General features: G+C 45.5%; 1 pseudogene; it reads left to right on the top strand.

Moving 5' to 3' along the window:
* LOC132832969 (zinc-binding protein A33-like) overlaps window positions 1-20,896 on the top strand; it is an 84,866-nt pseudogene extending 63,970 nt beyond the window's left edge.
* The last annotated feature ends 2,413 nt before the right edge of the window (window positions 20,897-23,309 follow it).

The following is a 23,309-nucleotide window of genomic DNA, read 5'->3' as shown; positions in this document are numbered from 1 at the left end:
TAAACATTTGTATTCATTTTCCTGACTTTAGATCCAGTTTTGTAGGGCCTTGAAGGCCCCAGTTTAAATTCTCACATCACTAGTTGTTAATTCTGGGAGACTCTCCCTGGAAACATTGTATTTTCTGTGGGTCAATTTGGATAAGTGTCTCAAGTCATCAGCTCTGTGTGTCAGAGCAGTGAAGTGTTCTGGATTAGAGTGGTGTTGGAAAAGCACAGCAGGTCAGGCAGCATCCGAGATGCAGGAAAATCGACGTTTTGGGCAAAAGCCCTTCATCAGAAATAGCCCTTCATCATCTATTCCTGATGATGGGCTTTTGCCAGAAACGTCGATTTTCCTGCTGCTCAGATACTGCTTGACCTGTTGTGCTTTTCCAGCAAACTCTAATCTCGACTCTGGTTTCCAGCATCTGCAGTCTTTGTTGTTACCCAGTGAAGGGTTCTGTCGAACCAGAGGAGGAGAGCACAGAAACAGGATTTCTAGAGTAAACTGGGCTGGCTCCATCTGGTGTGACATTGGAGGAAAGGTTTCTATCATAATATCAAAAGGCATGGAGACATTTAAGAACCAGTGTTAACAGGCACTTATCTAAAGAGGGTTGTGAGAGAAACAAAACATAATTTCCTTGGAAATCTCCCCAGGTCTGCCAGCATCTGTGGAGAGAAATCAGAGTTAACTTTTCAGATTGAGTGATCTTTCCTCAAAGCTGATAGCAGCTGGTAAAAGTCGGTTTATATGCAGAAGGTACAGTGGGGGAGGAGGTAAGGAGGAAATGACAGGTGGGGATAGTCCGAAACAGAGAGAAGTACAGTTAGAAAGACAAAAGAGTGGATAATGATTTGGTTAGGAGAGTGAATACCTGGTGATAGAGACTGTTAGTGCCAAATAATAGGCAGAGTGTAATGACAGTGAAAACAAAACCTGGTGTGTGGGGTAGGGTGCGAGGTCATGGCAGAGCTCTGGGATTAGATTTATTGCCCTTGTAATTGAGTGCAGAGAACTGCAGGGTTCTGAAGTGGAAAATGAGATATCGTTCTTCCAGAGTGTGCAGATCTTCAGTGGAGCACTGCAGCAAGCCTGAGACAGAGATGCTGCCCAGAGAACAGGATGGTATGTTAAAGTGGTTGGCAACTGGAAGCTCAGGGTCCTTTTTCTTAAATGGCAGAACACAGATGCTTTGTTTCCCCAATACAGAGGAGACCACGTTGTGAACAGTGAATGCAAGAGACTAGATTGCGTGAAGTGTGACCTCACCTTGCAGGTGTGTTGGAACCTTGGATACTGGAGGTAAATGGGAAGATGTTGTACCTTTGATAGTTGCTGAGGATGTTGCCGTGGGGCTGTGGGTGCGTGTTGGGAGTGAAGGAAGAGAGCACCAGGGTGATTGGAAGGGAATGATCCCTGCAAAAGGCTGACAACGGAGAGGAGGGAAATATATGCCTGGTGGTAACATCTTACTTGCAGGTGGCGGAAATGGTGTCTCATGCTCGTCTGGTTGTAGATGCTGGTGGGATGGTAGGTTAGGAAAAGGGGAACATGATCGTTGTTGTTGCAGAAAGGAGAGGGGGTGTGGGCAAAAGTGTCGGATTTGTCAGACCCGAATGAAAGCTCTCTTAATGACAGTGCTGGTGAATCCTCTATTGAGGAAGGATGTGGGCATTTCCAACGCTCCGTTGTCAAAGTTGCTTTGTCAGAGCAGATGGAATGGAGACGGAGGAACTGGGAGGATGGAATAGAGTGTTTACAGGAAGCAGGGTGTGAGAATGTATACTCTACGTAGCTGGAGAGACGCGATTATTGTGGCTATTATTGGTTAGTCTATCCCCAGAAATGGAAACAGACATGTCAAGGAAGAGAAAGTAGAATCACAGATCGACCAGGTGTTGGTGAGGGTGATGTGGAAGTTGGACATTATCAGTGTGAGAATGAGGGGGAGGGGGAAGAGGATGTTTGAGTGGGGAAGGTGGGATTTAGATAGTTTAGCAAAGAGAAGGAGTTGCAAATACTGAGAGATTACATTGTGTAATGGAAGGTGTGTGATGGTCTTACTGAAGTGGTCAATGTTGAAAACTGTAGCAGATAAATATCAACTGAAAGAACTGTGGATGCTGTAAATAAGAGACAAAAAAAGAAGTTGCTGGAAAAGCTCAGCACATCTGGCAGCATCTGCGGAGAGAAATCAGAATTCAAGTTTCGAATTGAGTGAACCTTCCTCAGAACTGACGGCAGCTCAGAAAATGTCAGGTTATATGCAGACATTAGTGTGGGGATTGGGGTAAGAACTGTACGATATCTGGGCACTGAGCATAAAGACAAGGAAAAACAGCTGGAATCGATAACAGTCTGGCTCAGAGGGTGAGGAACCTGTTAATGGGGATGGTTTGTGGCTAACAATGGGCTGTGTGTAATACCAGACTCTGAATGATGAGGCCTGATGTGTTGGGGTTGAGGTAAGGACATGGGAGCGCTCAATTCTTAAAATTATTGAATTCGATATTGAGTCAGGGAGGCTGCAGAGTCCAGAAGTGGAAAATGAGGTGCTGTTCTTAGGAAGCCTGAGACAGAGATGTTGGCCAGGGAACAGGATGATATTTAAAGGAGCAGGCAACTGGAAGCTCAGGGTCTTTTTTATACACAGAATACAAGTGTGCAACAAAGCCATCACACAGTCTATGCTTTATTTCCCTAATGGAGAGGAGACCACATTGTGAGCAGTGAATGCAGTTGACTAAATTAAGTGAAGTACAGATAAGGCGTTGCTTCACCTGGAGGTCTGCTTGGGCCCTTGCATACTGAGTAGGGAGGAAGGAAACAGACAGGTGTTCCATGTTCTGCAGTTGTAGATAAAGGTGCCATGAGGCTGTGGGGCGCTGTTGGGAGTGAGGGAAGAAGAGTCCAGGGTGTCCTGGAGGGAACAGTCTCAATGGAAGGTGGACATGGAGGTGAGAGGAATATGTGTCTGGTGTTGGCAGAGATTATGGCTGATGATCTTCTGGATGTTAGTGCTGGTGGGATTGCAGGTAAGGATGAGGGGAACCATATCACTGTTGCAGAAGGGAACAGAAGGGGTGAGGGTTGAAATGTCAGAGATGGATTGGACCCAGTCGAGGGCCCTGTCAACAACATGGGGAATCCATGGTTCAGGAAAAGAGTAGACATTTTCAATGCTCCTTTGTTGAAGTTGGATGGATCGGAACGAATGTGATGGAGACGGAGTAACGAGGAGAATGGAATGGAGTATTTACATGAAGCAGAGTGCAAGAATGTGCAGGCCTGCTAATTGTGGGAGTCGGTGGGTTTATTGTGGATATTATTGGCCAGTTTATCGCCAGAAATGGAAAAGGAATGTTGAGGAAAGTGAAGGATGGATCAGGTGAAGGTGAGAACAGGGTGGAACTTGGAATCAAAATGAATCAACTTTTCCAATTCCAGATGAGAAAAGGAGGCAGCACCTATCATTGATATACCAGAGAAAGACTCATGTGTCGGACTGGAATGGGAACAAGAAATGTTACATATACCCCATTAGGAGACAGGCAAAAATGGGGGCTTAGATGGGTACTTATGCCCCCCCCCCGACTGAAAACAACGAGGGATGTTAAAAGAGAGCTTGAGTGTGAGGATGTGCTCGGCCAAGGGTAGGCGAGTGGTGAGGGGTGAGGATGGTTCAGCCCTGTGTTCCAGGAAGAAGCAGAGAGCCTGAGACCATCCTGTTGGGGGATGGAGGTGTAGATTGATTGCATGTCCATGGTAAAGAGGAGGCAGCTGAAGCTGCAAACTGGAAATTTTGGAACTGGCATAAAGTGTCAGAGGAATGGCGGATGTAGGTGAGCAGGGACTGCAGCAGGTGAGACAAGACTGAGTCATGGTAGGAAATGATGAGTTCTGAGAGGCAGGAGCAGACAGAAAGAATGGGTCTGCCTGGATAATTCTGTTTATGAATTTTGGGAAGGAGGTAGAAGCGAGCTGTGCGAAGTTTTGGGACTATCAGCTGGAGGTAGTTGGAGTGGCGGCTGATCCCCAGATGAAATTAAGGTGGTGACTGTGGTTGATGCAATGACCTGATGTTCCATCATGGGGTCACAGGTTAGATGCTGATAGGAGAAGGTACCTGAGAGGGATCTCAGCTTCTGCAATGTAGTGGTCCATGTGCTGACTACTAAAGCCCCACATTGATCTGCAGGCTTAATAACAAAGTCAGGATTGGATTTGAGGGCATGGAACATGGTGCCACCTCCGACTCCCATTCAAAATTGAAAAGGTTTATCAATTTTGTTTCCAACTTCCATTTCACTCTCACCTTCACCTGGCCTATCTCTGAAGCATTCCTCAACATCACTGTTTCCACTTCTGGGGATAGATTGGCCACTAATAATCCACAATAAACCCCAAAACTCCCACAATTACCTGGCCTTTATATACTCGCACCCTGCTCCCCGTAAAGTCTCCATTCCATTCTCTTAGTTACTCCATCTCCATCACATTTGTTCTGACAATGTTAACTTTGACAAGGGATCCACCAAAATGTTCATGTTCGTCCTCAACCAAGGATTCCTCTGGGCTCTCAAGTGGGACCAACCTATCTCTCGCACTTCAGCCCTCACCCTCTCTCTTCCCTCCTGCAACAGTGATAGGGTTCCCTTTGTCCTTACCTGCTATCCCAACAGCATGAACATCCAAAAGACCATCAGCTGTAATTTCTGCCACTTACAGCGAGATGCCACCACCAGACACCAAACACCTCCCCTCCTGCAGGAACCATTCCCTTTGGGACACTCTGGTTACTTTCAACAACACCCATATAGCATCAGAGCACTTTTTCCTGCCACTGCCGAAGGTGTAACATGTGTCCATTTATTTCCTACCTCCTCAGTATCCAAGAGCCCTCACACACCTTCACCTCCCTGCACTTCTGCCAATCTATTCTACTGCATTTGCTGCTCACAGTGCAGCCTCCTCACTATTGGAGGTATGAAGGATCGACTTCAGAACACTTGTATTCCGTTTCCATAAAAAAAACCTGAACTTGCAGTTGCCTTTTTACACACCACCCTATAACCTGGTTAGCACCTCTGTCTCAGGCTTGCTGCAGTGCTCCAATGCAGGTCAGTGCAAGCTGGAAAAACAGCACCTCATTTTCGGCCTGGGGATCCTGCAGACCCAATATCAAATGAAATAACTTTGAGGTCTGAACTCTCCCATGTCCTTACTCCAACCCACACAACCATGCCTTGTTATCACAGAGTCAGTTATTACACACGATGCATTCTTAGCCACTAACAGTCTCCATTAACAACTATTCACTCCCCTACCCAGATCATTATCCAATCCTTTGTCTATCTAACTGCTCTTCTCTCTCTTTGGGGTCAATCCCCACCTACCATTTCCTTCTCACACCTTCACCCCTCCCCGCCACCCCGCCCCAGCTTCTGTGTATAAACTGACATTTCCCAGCTCGCATCAGTTCTGAAGAAGGGTCACTTGATCTGAAACGTTAACTCTGATGTCTCTGCACAGATGCTGCCAGACCTGCTGAGCCTGATAAATATCCATAGGTGTAACGTAGTCTAATATTAAACAAGACAGAGATATTTTTAAATCTTGAAGGGTGTGAGGTTGTTAGAATCACAAAATCCTTCCAATGTGGAAGCAGGCCATTCAGCCCATCGAATTCACACTGACTCTCTGAAAAGCATCCCTCGAGGACCCAATATCTTCACACATTGTATTGACTCCACCTTTCCCATGGCCAATACACAAAGCCTGCACTTTCCTGGACACAATGTACAAAAGCTGCACATGTTTGGACTGTGGGAGGAAACCAATGCAAACTTCATACAGTTACCTGATGCTGGAATTGAACCCAGCTCCCTGGTGCTGTGAGGCAGCAGTACTCATCACAAAGCCACTGTTCCAGTAATCTATTCAGTAATCCTATTCATCAAGCAGTGAACTCAATGTCCGCTCATGACGTTTTGAAGAGGTCCAATTCAGTCTGAGTCTACTTGTTCAATGTAATGTTCTTGGTTAGTTTTCCAAGCATTCAGAATGTGAGAAGGTGCGTGATTGTTCTGCAGGAGGGAACACGTACCTGGAAAACTGCAATCACTTCCAAGTGAGGGAAGGGTGTGATTTGGAATATTGGGATATGGCAGCAAATGAGCAATGAGTAGCCACCCAAGCGACAAATCTTCGCACTAACTTCCCTAGTTAACTGTTGCTGGTTCATCCCCTTCCTTTTACTCTTCTTCCTCACTGAAGTATATCTTTGATGTGAGTCATGTGCTGTTCTTTTTAGCGTCTGCCATTGTTCCTGAAATATCTTATAACGTAGAACATAGAACAATACAGCGCAGAACAGTCCCTTTAGGCCTTGATGTAGCACCGTCCTGTGAACTATTCTCAGGTCGACTCCCTACACAATCTCAAAATCATCCATGTGCTTATCTAAGGATTGTTTAAATCTCCCTAATGTGTCTGAGTTGACTAAATTAGCAGGTAGGGCATTCCACGCCCTTAACACTCTCTGTATAAAGAATTTTGCTCTGACATCTGCCTTAAATCTATCACCCCTCAATTTGTTGTTATGCCCCCTCGTACACGCTGACACCATCATACGAGGAAAAAGTATTTCACTGTCTACCCTACCTAATCCACTGATCATCTTGTATGTCTCTATCAAAACCCCCCTTAGCCTTCTTCTTTCCAATGCAAACAGACATAAAACTCTCAGCCTTTTCTCATCAGAACTTCCCTCCAGACCAGGCAACATCCTGGTAAATCTCCTCTACACCTTTCCAATGCTTCCACATCCTTCCTGCGATGGGGTGACCAGAACTGTACACAATATTCCAAGTGTAGCCACAACAGCGTTTTGTATAGTTGCAGCATGATTTTGCGGTTCCGGAACTCAATCCCTCTACCAATGACACCGAACACACGATATGCCTTCTTCACAGCACTATCTACCCGGGTGGCAACTTTCAGGGATCTATACACATGGACTCCAACCCCTCTGTGCATCCACACTACCAAGAATCGTTCCATTGACCTAATACTCTGCCTTCCTATTATTCTTCCCAAAGTGCATCACCTCACATTTAGCTGCATTGAACTCCATTTACCACCTCTCAGCCTATTTCTGCAGTCCCCTCCAACCTGTAACATTCTGCCAAACTGTCCAGTACTCCACCAACTTTACTATCATTTGCAAATTTACTAGTCCATCCACCTATGCCTGCGTCTAAGTAATTTATAAAAATGACAAACAGCAGTGGTCCCAAAACAGATCCTTGTGGCGCACAACTCGTGACTGGACTCCAGACTGAATATTTTTCATCAACCACCACTCACTGCCTTTTCAGAAAGCCAGTTTCTAATTCAAACTGCTAAATTACCCTCGATTCCATGCCTCTGCATTTTCGCCATCAGCCTACCATGTGGAACCTTATCCAAGGCTTTACTGAAGTCTATGCATACCACATCAACTGCCCTACTCTCATCTGCATGCTTGGTCACCTTCTCAAAAAACTCAATGAGTTTTGTGAGGCATGACCTGCCCTTGACGAAACCATGTTGAGCATCTGAAATCAAATCGTAGCTTGCTAGATGATTATAAATGGTATTTTTAATAATCTTTTACAAAACCTTTCCTACAACATACGTAAGGCTCACTAGCCTATAATTACCTGGGTCACCTCTGCTGCCCTTCTTGAACAATGGCACAACATTTGCAATTCTCCAGTCATTAGGTACTAAATGTGGAGATAACGATGACTCAAATATCAAAGCCAACGGCTCTACTACCTCCTCCCTCGCTTCCCAGAGAATCCTCGGATAAATCACATCCAGCCCAGGGGAGTTGCCTACTTTTATTCCTTCTAGAATTGATAACACCTGTGCGTAACTAACCTCAATCCGTTCTAGTCTAATATCTCGTACCTACTTCTTCTCCTTCACAATATTCACCTTTTCCTGAGTGAACACTGATGAGAAATGTTCATTTAGCACCTCTCCGATCTCCACAGGGTGCACACTCAACTTCCCACTACTGTCTTTGATTGGCCGTATTCCTACCCTCATGGTCCTTTTATTCCTCACATACCTGTAGAAAGCTTTAGGGTTCTCTTTTACTCTATTTGCTAAAAACTGCTCCTGTCCTCACTTTGCTCTTCTTAACTCTCTCTTTAAATCCTTCCTAACAGATCTGTAACTCTCCATCGCCTCATCTGTACCATCTTGCCTCATCAACACATAAGCCTCCTTCTTCTTACCAAGAGATGCAATTTCTGGAGTAAACCACGGTTCCCTTACTTTATCACTTCCTACCTACTTGTCAGGGACATACCTCACAAGAATACGCAATATCTGTCCCTTAAACCTCCTCCACATTTCGATAGTCTGTTTCCCCCCACTCTATGCTACCCTATTCTATGCATCCTGATTCTTGCCTAATCGCATTGTAATTGCCCTTGCCCCATCGAAACTAAACATAACTGAATTATGGTCACTCTTTCCAAAGTGCTCACCTACCACTAAATCAAACACCTGGCCTGGCTCGTTTTTGCGTGGCTAGATGGCTCAGTGATTTGCGCTGCTGCTTAGCAGCCTGAGTGTCCCAAGTTCGATTCCAGCCTTGGTCAGACTGTCGATGTGGAATTTGCCCATTGTCCCCATGTCTGCATGATGGGTCTGCTCCAGTTTCCTCCCACAGTCACAAAGATGTGCAAGTCAGGTTGATTGGCCATGCTAAATTGCACATATTGTTATATGCATTAGTCAGAGGGAAATGGATCTGGGTGGGTTACTGTTCAGAGGGTCGGTGTGGACTTGTTGGGCTGAAAGGCCTGTTTCCCCAATGTAGGGAATCTAATCATTACCAAGCACCAGATCCAGTGTAGCCTCCCCTCTTTTTGGCCCTTCGATATACTGTGTCAGGAAACCCTCCTGTACACACTGGACAAACACTGATCCATTCGATGTACAAGAGGTATAACATTTCCAGTCAATATTGGGGAAGTTAATATCCCCATAATGACCACCCTGTTCCTTTCAATCCTACTCAGAATAATTTTGCTAATCCTCTCTTTCACCTCCATGGAATATCTTTGATGCTAAGTGCTTTCCCTTTCCACTCCAGCAAGCTCAGCCATCATTCCTTTGCAATTACCCTTGTTTAAGCTTCGCACAGTTATTTTCCACCCAAGATCCTCCCTTTCAAACTGAATGCGACATTCATCCATGTTATGGTCAGTGTTCACTCTGACATCATGTATCCAACCTGCCTCACTACACTTCACCAGACTCAAACTGGCAAATGCAAGGTTGGATTCACAATATTATTATTCTAGAAACAATGTGCTCATAGTTCCCTCTACTAATCTCACTGTTTAAATCAACATGCTGATAAATGTCACCCAGGTGTAATGCTACTTGCACTTTTTATCCCCTGATTATTATCTGCCCCAACGTGTAGCTAGTGTTTGGGGTCTTACAGACCATTTCTGCCAAACTACTTACTTTATTTCTTGCCTTCACTCATGTGGAGTCTATATTCTTCTGATTTCAGATTATTTCTTGCTGTTGTATTTACTTCATTCCATTTTCACAATGCTATGTCATCGCACTTTCATTTCTGCTTGTCCTTTTGAAATTTACATTTTTGCGACATACATTATCCCCTCGTTTTTTTGAAAAAGTAACAAAATGGATTGATGATGGCAAAGCAGTGATCGTGATCTAAATGAACTTCAGTAAGGCATTCGAGAAGGTTCCTCATGATAAAATGATTATCAAGGTTAGATCTCATGGAATACTGGGGAATTAGCAATTTGGATACAGAACTGACTCGAAGGTAGAAGACAGAGAGTGGTGGTGGATGGTTTCTTGTCAGACTGGAGGCCTGTGACCAGTGATGTACCACAAGGATCGGTGGTGGGTCCACTACTTTTCATCACTAATAAAAATGATATGAATGTAAACATAGGAGACAGTTAGTAAGTTTGCAGGATGACTAAACGGGATCATGATCAGATGGGGCCAATGGGCCGAGGAGTATCAGATAGACTTTAATTTAGATAAACGTACGGTGCTGCACTTTGGAAAGGCTAATCCGAGCAGGACGTCCACACTTAATGGTTGGGTCCTGGGGAGTGTTGCTGAACAAAGAGATGTTAGAGTGCAGGTTCATGTTCCTTGGAAGTGAAGTCGCAAGTGGATAGATTAGTGAAGAAGATATTTGGCATGCTTTCCTTTCTTGGTCAGAGCATCGAATACAGGAGTTGTGAGGTCATATTGCAACTGTACAGGACATTGGTTAGACCAGTTTTGGAATACTGTGTGCTGTTCTGGTCTCCCTCCTATTGGAAGGCTGTTGTGAAACTTGAAAGAGTTCAGAAAAGATTGACAAGGGTGTTGCTGGGTCTGGAGGATTTGGGCTAAAAGGAGAGGCTGAATAGGCTGGGGCTGTTTTCCCTGGAGCATCAGAGACTGAGGAGTGACCTGATAGAAATTTATAAAATCATGAGGGGCATGGATAGTATAAATAGACAAGGTCTTTTCCCTGTGGTAGGGAAGTCTAGAGTAGAGGGCATAGGTTTACGTTGAGAGTTAAAATGGACCTGAGGAGAAATGTTTTCATGCAAAGAATAGCGCATTATTGGAATGAGCTGACATAGGGAGTGGTGGAGATAGTCACAATTACAACATAAAAATGCACCTGGATGGGTATATGAAGAGAATGGATTCAGAGGTATATTGTCAAGTGCTGGCAAATGGGACGAGATTAGGTTATGATGTCTGGTGGGCACAGACGAGTCAGACTGAAGGGTCTATTTCCGTGTTGTACATCTCTCTGATTCGATGATTCTCAATGAGATAATCAATCTGTGAACATTGATGTCACAGGAAGAGAACTGCGATGATGAAAAGTCATCTGTTTTGATGATATCAGTTGTGGTGGAAAGGTTCAGTGGTACAGAAGGAACTAATACATTGCATTGTTCCTAATAGTAATGTAGGAGATTACAAAGAGGTCCTCCATGGTACAAACACAATACCTGTGTTTTCCCAGTCCCATGTGCTAGTGAGAGTAGGAGTAGTTGGATAATGTGCAGCTAAGGAGCTGGATTAAGAAGCAAGAATTCAAAGGTTAGGACCTCTGGGTCCTTTGCTGGGATAGAAGTGACCTGTCGAAGACAGATGGGTTGAAGCTGAATTGGAAGGGGATCAACATCCTGAAGGGGAGATTCGCTAGTGCGATTTGGTAGGCTTTAATCGAGTAAAGGGGGAGGGGGTGTATTTATGGGACTCGGAGATCGTGAGAAAATAAATAAGGTGCAGTAGATAAAGGGAGCAAATTAAGTGCTCAAGGGAGGCAGGAGCACAGGAGAGAATGAGGTAAGACTGAGCAACTGAACTGCATGTATTCAATGCAAGAGGCCAGACGGATAAGGACGATTAACTTAGGGCATGGTTGGGAACACAGGATTGGAATATCATAGCTATTACTGATGAAACGTGGCTCAGGGAAGTGTAGGGAGTCATTGTCAAGATAGAATGGGCGGCAAGAAAGGAGGGGTGTGGCATTTTTAATTAAAGATAACATTATGGTTGTACTTACGGAGGATACTCCTGGAGACGATCCAGGGAAGCTACTTGCATCTAACTAAGGAAGACCACATTGGGATTGTAGAAAAACTCTCAAATAGACAGTGGGAAATTGAGAAGCAACATGCAGGGAGATCTCAGTTATCTGTAAGATTAATAGGGTTGTAATAAAAGGGAATTTTAACTTTCCATGCATAAGCTGGGAATGCTATTGTGTTCAGGAGTTTTATGACTAGGAGTCTAAATGTGTCCAAGAATATTTTCTTATTCAATATGCAGGTGCAACAGTTATCTCTGGAGAGTCGAAGTCTGAGGGGTGACCTTAACAAAGTTTATAAAATCATGAGGAGCATGGATAGGGCAAATAGACAGTCTAGGAGTTGGGGAGTCCAGAATTAGTGGGCAGAAGTCTATAGTAAGTGCGAAAAAAAATTAAAATGAATCTAAGGGGAAAATGTTTCATGCAAAGGGTGCTGCGTGTATGCAGTGAAATGCAGAGGAAATTGTGGGGCTGGCACAATTCCAACATTTAAAAGGCATTTGGATGGATACACAAACAGGAAGGTTGAGAGGGATATGGTCCAAGTGCTGGCAAATTGGACAAGATTAATTTGGATAAGTTGATCCAATAGGTCTGTTTCCATTCTGTGTACCTCTATGAGTCTAACAGCATCTCCGATGAAGCCACATGGGGAGAAGTTCATAAACAAATTGGGGATTACACTGTTAGGAAAGTACTATAGACTCATGCCAGTCAGAGATTAAGCACTGATAGGTAGAGTAATCTCAGAGGAGTGAAAAAAGAAAAGTGTTGTGACATTGGACGAATTCAGCTTCCCCAGGATGAACTGGGACAGGGAGATTGTGAAGGGCTCAGACAGGACAGAATTCTTAGACATTCTCCATGTGATCTTTTTAAGGCGTTGTGTAGAAAATCCAACAGGAGGCAGCGCCACGCTGGAACAGCTGAGATTCGCCAAGATGCTGGCTGGACTGGCACGTTTCAACTCTGAAGACAGGCTTGATCGGCTGGAGATGTTCTCATTGAAGCAGGGAAGGCTGAGGGGAGAAACCGATGAAGGTGTAGAAAGTTATGAGGAATGGAATGGACAATAACAGGTGCATAAATTTAAGAGAAGGAGCCGGGGTTTTTGAGGGATATTATTTCGAAAATATTAAGATGAATATTTTCCCCCCGATCATTGTCGGCATCAGGACCTCACTGCCTGAAAAGAGATAGAAATCTTTGCAGCATTTAGGAAGTTATTCAAATGGAACGATAAAGTCACACAAGATGGAAGCAGTCTCTTCCATCCAATAAGTCCACACAGAACAGATATCCTGAACAGACCCGAGTCCCATTTGCCAGCATTTGGTCCCTATCCCACAAAACCGTACCTGTTCATATTCCCATCCTGATGCATTTTAAATGTTGTGATTAGACAAACCTCCACCAGTTCCTCTGGCAGACCATTCTATACACGCACCACCCTTTGCATGAAAACGTTACCCATCAGGTTCTTTTTAAATCTTTCCCAACTCACCTTAAATCTGTGCCCTCCAGTTCTGGAGTCACCTACCCTGGGGACAATACATTAGCTATTCACCCTATCCATGCCCTTTAAGGTTTTATAAACCTCTAAACGGTCACCGTCAGCCTGCTATGCTACAGGGAAAAAAATCCCCAGCCTATTCAGTCACTCCCTATAACTCAAACCCTCCAGTCCAAGCAACATCCCTGCAAATGGCTCCACACATTCTTAAAACTCACAACATATTTACCCATGGTAGGGTGACCAGTGTGCTGCATAGCCACAAAACGATGCCCCAACTTCAATACTCAATGCTCTGACCAATGAAGGCAAGCATGCCATACTTCACTGCCCTGTCTTCCTGCAACTCACCCCAAAGAACCATGTATCTGCACGCCCAGGCCTCCCGCTCAGTAACACTCCCCAGGGCCACACCATCAACTGTAAGAGTCCAGACCTGGTTTGCCCGACTAAAATTGAACACCACACATTTATCTAAATTTACCTCCATCTGCCACTCCTCAACCCACAGGCCATTTGGTCAAGGTTCCATTGCAGTCTAATATAATCTTCTTTACTGTCCAGTGGACAATATTTTCATGTCACTTGCCAGCTTATGAACCATGTTAGACAAATAGGAGGGGGGGGGGGTGGTTGGGGGGGGGGAGAACACAGCAAGCCAGGCAGCATCAGGAGGCAGAGAATTCGACGTTTCGAGTGTAACCCTTCTTACGGACTGAGGATGTGTGTGTGTGTGTGTTTGGGGCGGGGAGGGGTGCGCTGCAGATAAGAAGGATGTCGGAAGTAGGATGTTGAAGTGGGGCTGGTGAAGACAGGCAGTGGGTGGGTCGATGGGTGGAGTGAATCGAGTTGGTGGCTAGGAGGAGTGCAAGGGAGGGGAAGGGGCTGGGAAGGGAGTGGGGGATGGGAAGGGAGGTGATTTGAAATTGAAGAACTCATTGTTGAGTCCTACAGGCTGTAGACCGCCTAAACAAAAGAGATGTTTTTCCTCCAATTTGGGGGTTGACACATTGTGGCAATGGGGGAGGCCAAAGATGGTTATGACGGAAAAGGAGTGAGAAAGGGAATTAAATGGGCAGTGACTGGGAGGTCCGGTGGGCCCCTACGGACCCGGCTGCGATGGTCAGCACACCGTTCCCTCAATTTACGTTTGATCTCTCCAATGGAGAGAAGACCACATCGGGAGCACCTGATGCAGTAAACTAGGTTGGAAGAGAGGCAAGTGAACCACAGTCTCAGCTAGAAGGACTGTTTGGGGCCCGGGATGGGGCTGAGTGGTGTGGTGTATCGGCAGGTTTTGCACCTTTTCCGGTTGCAGAAAAAGGTACGTGAGAGTCCGGGTGCATGGTGGGGGTGTCGGTGGAATGAGTGGCACAAACTGACGACCGGTGAAGGGAACAGTCCTTGTGGAAGGCAGAAAGGAGTGGGCAGGGGATGATGCTATTGAAGGAGTTGGAAGAAGTGTTTGAGGATGATGTGTTGGATGCGGAGACTGGTGGGGTGGTAGGTGAGGGGAAGTGGGTCTCTGTCTTTACTGCGTTGAGGTGGGAATGTTTAGAGCAGTGGAACAGGGAATGGGGGTAGAGTGGTGGAGGGCTGACTGGATGAGGGAGGGGGAATGCACATTGTTTGAAAAAGGTGGACACCTGGGATGCTGGCACGTGGAATGTCTCCTTGTCCAAGCTGATGTGGCGGAGGCAGAGTAATTGAGAGAATGGGGTGGAATTCTTGCAGGATACTGGATGGCAGGAGATGTGGTCCACGTAGTTATGAGAGTCTGTGGGTATATAGTAACCATCCATGTGCAGACTGTTACCAGAGATGGGAACAGAGAGATCAAGAAGGAGAGGGAGTTGTCCGAGACGGACCAACTTACAAACTATGCCTCCAATGTTCACAAATGATTTATATATAGGTCCAAAAGCAGTGGAATTCAGCACCAACCCTTGTGTCACTCCGCTGGTCTCCAGCCTGAAAGGCAACCTTCTACCATCACACTCTACCTCTAACCTTCAATTCAATTTTGCACTGAGTCAGCGAGCTCTCCCTGAACCCCATAAACTTACTAACCAGTCGACTCTGCAAATCCCTGTTGAATATTTTGCTGAAGTCCGTAAGGACAACATCTACTGCTCTGTTTTCATCAATCTACTTTGTAACATCTTCGAAAATTTCAATCAAGACGCGATTTCTCACTTACAAAGCCATGTTGATGACTCCACATAAGAGGGTCATGTAAATCCTGTCCCACCCTCTCCAGTAACTTACCGACCACTGCTGTGAAGCTCACTGGTTCTATAGTAAGTTTTCCTTACAAACTTTCTAAAATGATGGCAACAAATTAGCCGACCTCTAGTTCTGGCACCTCACTTGTGGCTGTTGTTCATTCAAATATGTCAGCAATGGGTCCAGCAATCTCTTCCCTAGCTTCTCTAGTTTCTGGTCACGGGAATTTACCTATTTTTGCACAATTGAAGACCTCAACAGCACATCTTCTTCTGTAATGTGAACGCTTTTCAAGACATCACTATTTATTTCCCCAAGTTCCCTAGCTGTTGGGAAATGGAATAGAATTTGATAGGCCATTGATGACCACAATGGACTTAAGGGCCTCAATTGATGCTGTGTTATTCTTTGGCTATGTAGGTTGGTTAAATCAGTTGGCTGGACAGCTGTTGTATGATACAGACTGACAGTAACAATTCAGGTTCAATACCTACTCTGTGAACATCTTTTCTTCCCATCCATGCCCCTTCAGTGAGGGATGGTGACGCTGACAATAAAATCAACACCAGCTTTCACTTTCAGATCAGACAGTAGCCTCTGGGACTGTGTCGACTTCAGTTTTTTTTAGCCTGTGGCACAAGCAGTGGACAATAGACAATAGGTGCAGCAGTAGGCCATTCTGCCCTTCAAGCCAGCACCACCATTCATTATGATCATGGCTGATCATCCTCAATCAGTATCCTGTTCCTGCATTAACCCCATAACCCTTGATTCCACTGTCCTTAAGAGCTCTATCCAACTTTTTCTTGAAGGTATCCAGAGACTTGGCCTCCACAGTCTTCTGGGGCAGAGCATTCCATACACCCACCAATCTCTGGGTGAAGTAGTTTCTCCTCAACTCTGCTGTAAGTGGCCTACCCCTTATTTTTAAACTGCGTTCTCTGGTTCGGGATTCACCCATCAGCAGAAACATGCTTCCTGCCTCCACAGTGTCCAATCTTTTAACAATCTTATACGTCTCAATCAGATCCCCTCTTAGCTTTCTAAACTCAAGCATATACAAGCCCAGTTGCTCCAATCTTTCAGCATACGATAGTCCTGCCATTCCAGGAATTGACCTCGTGAACCTACGGTGCACTCCCTCAATTACCAGAATGTCTTTCCTCAAATTTGGAGACCAAAACTGCGCATAATATTCCAGGTGCGGTCTCACCAGGGTCCTGCACAGCTGCAGAAGGACCTCTTTGCTTCCTTCTCGCAGATTCTGTCAATAACTAAAAGATATCATTTTTACTGTAATGTTCATATTACCTCAGCAAAAAGATTAATCTTCTTAATTACTCACTGTTCCTGTATTGAACATTTTCTGTCTCATACAGTAGAACACCAAGATCACTCTGTCACTGGCAATTCTGCAGGTTATTTCTGTTTTAAGTATGCTTCTTGTTTTTAAAATTCTTCCTTGTGAAGACACCCCTTCCCCTCACATCACTCAAGCCTCACAGTATCCCCCATTCTCTCACCCGCACAACTCCCTTTACTACCCCAAAGTTGTCTGATCTCCTCAAAATAACATAAGTATTTAAAAGCCTGAGCGACTCCATCACAACTCACTGATGCTGTTGCAAATACTTGCAACATCCCCTTGAGCACCTCTTTGGCAAAAAAAAACATAAACTCAAGTTCTCAGATGTCAGAAAGAGAGAGGGTCAAAAACACAGACTGCTTGTCAAACCAAACCAAAACCAGAGTTAAGCTGACTTGGGAGACCTGGACACTCCGCTCCGATTATACAAGTGTTTCTTTAAACTTGACAGCCTTTTGTCTGAGGCAGTATCTGTTATCCTTCATCAATTTGTACCGAAAATGGATATAAACCAGAGACATTGGAATGTGTGTTTATAACCTCTCTTTAAAAAAAGCAAGGACAACCTAACCTTAATTGAACAGCAATATCGTCACACCCCTCACTCATCCCCACATTCTATGCCTTCCACCACACATTTCACTTTCACTTTCTCTTCCCATTTCCTTGATTCTCCTCGTTTGAGTCATCCTCCTCACTTATATTCCCTCACCCCAATTGCTGCCAATTTCCCTCTCATTTTGCCTTACACCTTGCCTCTCCCCTCCTCCACTGTCGTGAATTCCCACACAGTCCACCTCTTAATTCATCCCCTCACTCTCTCCTCAGTTTCCTTGTCCCCATCCCTCACTGCATCGCCCTTCCATCTCCGTACAGGACCTACTCTCCTCACCCTCCCTTCCCATCATTCTTCCATGGATTTCTCTCTCCACGCCCTCCCTCTAACCAACACTCCCTCCTGATCTCCCACCCCACTCTCTTCTGCTCTCATTGTCTGCATTCTGCTCACTCACCACTCCCATCTATGACCCTACTCTCCTGACCCAGCCCCAACCTCTCTCACTCTCGTTCTGCCGTCCTGCTCACTCTCCACCCACTCTTCCCTCTTATTCACTGTCCCCTTTAGCACACCCGGACACTCTCCCCTTGACCTTGGTTTGCACCTGCCAATAACCATCCCTTAGCCTGGCAGACCATGGCCACACTGCATTCTCCACCCAAAAACCCACTCACCTCCACATTCCCCACATCCATCCATTCCTCTTGATTGTTCACTATTCAGTCCTCCCCACCCTCCCTTCATTGTCCCACCTTCACAATTCCCTCTCACCGCTACCTCACTCTCCCATCCTCCCTCAAACTTGTCACTCCATATCCCCCTGACAGTCTGCTTGCCCACAACTCCCCATCAATGGCCCCTCACTCTCTTCTGCTCTCCCATTCCCCTCAATCGCACATCACCTCTTGATCACTCCTCCTACCGTCAGGTCATTCTTTCCTCTCCCTCACTAACCTCTCGAGCACAGCTTCCCAATCCGGTCACTGCCCCCTCAACCTTACTGTGCTCTCACCCTCTTCTTTGCTCTGCCCCTCACTCCTATCTCACAATCCCTCTCCGCTCCACTCCATTCTCCATTATCACTCTGCCATGATTTCCCCCCACCCTTGATTCTCCCTCCCCGTTTAATCTTGCCTCCTCAAACTCCTCTTCCCCTTCACACTTGCCTACACCTGTCTCCCGTTCACCTCATCATCAAGTTCACTCAACTCCTCCACATTCCTCCACACAGACTTCTTCAAGTTCTGAGACCCAACTCTGTCCTTCCTTTGAAGCCTCCGTCCTACATTCCCCTCATCTTAACTCTCCTCTCTCCTGCTCGAGTCCACGTCATCTTCCAGTTCACTCACCTCCAGAATTCCCACAAGACCTTATTTTGCACTCTCTCACTTGCTCACGTGGATTAATTCTCTGGCATCTAAACACATCCTTATGTATCCTGTCACTTCTTGCCACTCACACTCCTCTCCCACTCACTCTCACCTCCCATGGCCAAAATGAACCTGTATTTCTCCCCTCCAGCTCAGCCATCACTTCGTCCTCACTCCCATCTCCCTTTCTCTCTTCCCCTCACTCACTGTATCTCCACGTCCCAACCCTCCCACTCAATCTCCTGATCTCCAAACCTCAAATGTCCACTTATTTTGCAGACCTCCTGTTGTCACCCTTCCATTTTATTATTATAACTCACTCTCCCCTACAGCATTCCAAACAGTTCCCTCCGCTCATAAAACCACCGACCCTCTCCAATATCCTTACTCCGATTCCAATCATTCCCCCCTTCATCACTTACTCAATTTCTTCACTCTTCCATTCCCTGCCCTGGGGTTAAATAGTTCCCCTCATTTCCTCCCATTCTCCAGATGCTCCCCTCCCACTTAGCTAAACTCTCCATTACAAATGCAATTTCACTCTACCGTCCCTCAGTCTCCCCACTCCCTTGCTATCCATTTTGCATTTTCTGACCAGCCATTGCTCTCAACTGAGTACTCAACCCTCCCATTGCTCACCACCTTCTGAGCTCCTCCGCATTCTCCACGCCACTCTCTCGTACTGCCCCTTCACTCAGCCCTCCTCTCTTTCCTACCTCTCCTCAATCACAACCCTCTATCCCACATCTCCTCACTCTCCCCCTCTCTTTAACCATCCCCTCCCTCCTGTGATAGGGTTATGATTAGGGTTAGGGTTTTGTTTTTCCTGTGCACTTCATGTCCCCACTCACACCCCTCCAAATGTGCCCTCTCATCTCCCTCACTCATCCCTCCCCATACCTTCGCCTTTCCCATCCTTCCTCCTCATACCTCTGCTCTCCCTCACTCACCACACTCTCCCTCACTCAGTCCCCTTTCCCTGTCTCCGCCCCTTTTGTTCAAATTCTGTTTTTCCAGACTCTCTTGATCTTCCCTTCACTCGCATCCCCCTCCATCGCTCAACACCTCACTTCCTTCTCCCCTCCCTCTCTCTGACGGTGTAATTTGATCTCTCCCCCAGCTCCCGCCTCTCTGACTCTGGATCCGAGCACAGCGCAACCCCGGCTCATCCTGTCTGAGGACCGGACCAGTGTGAGACTCGGAGACACAGAGCAACCGCTCCCTGACTCCCCGGAGAGATTTGATTCCTGGCGATGTGTCCTGGGATCAGAGGGATTCACATCAGGGAGACATTACTGGGAGGTGGAGGTGGGGGAGAAGACCCGGTGGGCTCTGGGAGTGGTCCGAGAGTCTGTGAAGAGGAAAGGGGGGGACCATCCCAAGCCCGGAGACTGGATACTGGATTGTGGGGCTGATACCCGGATGCAGTTATTTAGCCGCAACCTCCCCCTCACGGACCCCCCTCTCCCCGAGTGTGAATCCCCGGAAGATCGGGGTTTTTCTGGACTATGAGGGTGGACAGGTGTCATTTTACAATGCGGACACCATGTCCCATCTCCACACTTTCACCCACACTTTCACTGAGAGGCTCTTTCCCATCTTCAATCCGGGATTGAATGACTTTGGGAAAAACTCCGCCTCGCTGACAATCTGCGACATTAAAGGGCACTGACAGATCCATGCCATAATTTCACCCCGTCCCCCTGCTTCCTGCCAGCTGTAAACTGATGGGGGTCGGTCTCAGTCTGGGGGAAAGAAGGAGGGGGAGAGAAGAAACAAATAGAAGCTCAATTGTAGAGAAGGACTGACTGGGTAGAATGAGCTGTGAGCTGCAGGAACCCGGGGACCTTCCTGCCTGTAATGTTGCTCCACAGGCGGGAGGTGGCGCTACATGACGGTGTTGGAGATGAATCACTCAGTGGGTCTCAGACTGGGCTCAGGGGAGTCTTTCCCGGAGGTCACCAAATCATTTCCCTGCAGGGTCAGTGGGGTCTCTGCGGGAGGACTGGGCTCAATCGAAATAAACATTTCAGACTGATCTTCTTTAGACTTCCATCATGTGTCCGTGATGTACATGATTTAGTAACATAGCGAGACTGGTGTTGTTTTGTTCAGGTTTGTTACTATTGTCCAGAATTTTGCTGCTCTTTCATAAAATTGGAAAATTTGAAAACCTCAGATTTGAAAGTGATAGGTGAACTGATCATTTATGTCATAATCAGATAAAATTTAACCATGTTTGAAACCGTTCAGCTGGTACAAACTGCAATGTAGTTGGAATTACAGTTGTCACTTGTTCCTGAGTTATTATCTATCATCATTATCTGCACTGAGATAATCCTTATGTCAGCACCATGAAAATGTCTGTTTGATAAAAATCATTAATTACTCTTGCACTCTGTGTGCAGAACCAATTCAGATTTTGACAATGTTTACATTTATGTAATTTTAATTTATATTGGAGAGCAGTATCAAATTTGAAAATAGTTTCTTCAATCAAATCAACATCTGTGATTCACTAGAGTGTAGGTAAGGCTTTTTTTAAAAAAAAACTTCATCAATAAATCCAAGTGAATAAACCTGTTAAGATTGTATTTGTCAATTTCTCCAGAACATGTATCCATATAACTTGCATTCCAACTTCGTCTGGATTATTTTAAAATTCACTGTTTCATGTCAATGGAGTATTAGCTGCCTGGAAATTATCCCACTTTTACTCTGGACCTTCAGTCATTGCTACCTTCTTTCAGGTCTTAGAATCAGAGATTGATAGCATCCTACACCATAGAGAGAGGCCCTTCAGCCCAAACTGGTCCATGCCAACCAAATGGTCTATTCACGCTAACCTCATTTCCCTGCACTTGGCCCCAATCCTTCTAAACCTTTCCTATTTCTTCAAATTTCTGTGAAATGCTGTTCATGCACCCGTCTGAACCACTTCGCTGTCAGCTTATTCTGTATGCAATCCACCCTCACTGTAAAATCATTGCCCCTTTTTATTCTTTTCCCGCTATCTGGAAACTGATGTCCTCTCTTCCTTGATTCTGCAACCCTGGGTAAAAGACTGAGTACATTCACCGTATCCATGCCTCTCATGAACTTATTCACTTCTGTAAGATCCCCCCCCTCACTCCGTCTCCTTCAGTCTAAAGAAAAACAGTGTACATGGGTCCAACCTTTCCCTATAACTCAGACCATTGAGTCCAGGCAACATCTTTGTAAAAGTCTTCTGCACTCTTTCTAGTTTAATAACATCCTTCCTCCAGCAAGGAGACCAAAACTGTACCCAATACTCAAGTACAGGGACAAGGTAGGACTAATAAATTAACTGCATTTATTTCAATGCAAGGGGACTAACAGTGAAGGCAGATGAACTCAGGGCATACTTCGAAACATGGGACTGGGATATTATAGCAATTAGGGAAACATGGCTCAGGGATGGGCTGGCAGCTGAATGTTCCAGGATTCAAATGCGACAGGAAGGATCGAAAGGGAGGCAAGAGAGGAGGGGGAGTGACAAAATAAGGGATAGCAATATATCCAGGGAAGTTATTTGGGTGGAACTGAGAAATAAGAAAGGGATGATCACCTTATTGGGATTGTATTATTGACCCTGCCAATAGTCAGAGCGAAATTGAGAAACAAACTTGTAAGGAGATCTCAGCTATCTTTAAGAATAATAGGGTAGCAATGGTAGGGGATTTTAACATTCCAAACATCGACTGGGATTGCCAGGTTTAGGTGGAGAGGAATTTCTTAAGTGTGTACAAGACAATTTTCTGATTCAGAATATGGATGTACCTACTGGAGAAGATGCAAAACTTGACCTATTCTTGGGAAATAAGGCAGGGCAGGTGATTGAGGTGTTGTGGGAGAGCACTTTGGGGCCAGCGACCATAATTCTATTCGTTTTAAAATAGTGATGGAAAAGTATAGACCAGATCTAAAAGTTCAAGTTCTACTTTGGCGAAAGGCAAATTTTGACGGTATTAGGCACGAACTGTCAAAAGCTGATTGGAGGCAGATGTTCGCAGGAAAGGGAAGGCTGGAAAATGGGAAATCTTCAGAAATGAGATAACAAGAATCCAGAGAAAGTATATTCCTGTAAGGGTGAAGGGAAGGCTGGTAGGTATAGGGAATGCTGGATGACTAAAGAAATTGAGGATTTGGTGAAGAAAAAGAAGGAAGCATATGTCAGGTTAGATCGATTGAATCCTTAGAAGAGAACAAAGAAAGTAGGAGTATACTTAAGAGGGAAATGAGGAGGGTAAAACAGAAACATGAGGTAGCTTTGGCAAAAAATATTTCGGGGAATTCAAAGGGGTTTGACAAATATATTAAGGTCAAAAGGTTAACTCGGAAGAGAAAAGGGCCCCTGAAAGATCATCAAGGCGGCCTTTGTGTGGAGCCACATAAAATGGGGGAGATACTAAATGAATATTTTGCATCAGTATTGTAAGAAGCAAACTCAATAAAATTAGACGAGACCACCAAAGCTGGAAACAAGACAATTTATTCTACGATCTTGCAAGAGTGGGAGCAGCGGCGGAGTAAAAGTGAACCTGGGAGACTACAGCTAAGGTAAGAGTTTGTTTTAAAATTACTTACCTGTAGCGGGCAACGGTGTT

Source organism: Hemiscyllium ocellatum, chromosome 35, assembly GCF_020745735.1.
Source record: "Hemiscyllium ocellatum isolate sHemOce1 chromosome 35, sHemOce1.pat.X.cur, whole genome shotgun sequence".
Lineage (NCBI taxonomy): Eukaryota > Metazoa > Chordata > Chondrichthyes > Orectolobiformes > Hemiscylliidae > Hemiscyllium > Hemiscyllium ocellatum.
The sequence above is the reverse complement of the archived record's forward strand: the minus strand, read 5'-3'. Positions and strand labels throughout refer to the sequence as shown.